Raw genomic sequence first — 457 nt, 5'->3', positions numbered from 1 at the left:
GATGTCCTTCCTGATGCAACCACAAACCACCAAGCTACCACAGCCCTCTGTGTGGAGCGGAGAGCTGCTATCTAGGGCGCCCGGGGGAGCAGATGGTGGGGGTTAAGGGCCTTGCTCAAGGGCCCAGAATGGGGCAAATGAGGGTGGGGGCAGGTGTGGGTGCTTCACCTATCCCCTAGCCTTCTTTATGAGCTTGTTGTCACTTGCTCTGGTGCTACCCCAGCAGATGATGACAGAAGAGATAGCACTCTCTACAACAGACTTATAGAAGATATGCAGCATCTTGCTGCAAACACTGAAGGACCTCAGCTTCCTCATGAAGTACAGTCTGCTCTGTCCCTTCCTGTAGACCGCTTCACTGTTGCATCTCCAGTCCAGTCTGTTGTCCAGGTGAACCCCAAGATATTTAAAGTAAGGTGCTATGTGTTGTCATCATTGTATGTTCCCATATAATGGT

Source organism: Nematolebias whitei, chromosome 16 (genome assembly GCF_014905685.2).
Source record: "Nematolebias whitei isolate Nwh7 chromosome 16, NemWhi1, whole genome shotgun sequence".
Taxonomy (NCBI): Eukaryota; Metazoa; Chordata; class Actinopteri; order Cyprinodontiformes; family Rivulidae; genus Nematolebias; species Nematolebias whitei.
This window is presented reverse-complemented; position numbering follows the sequence as displayed.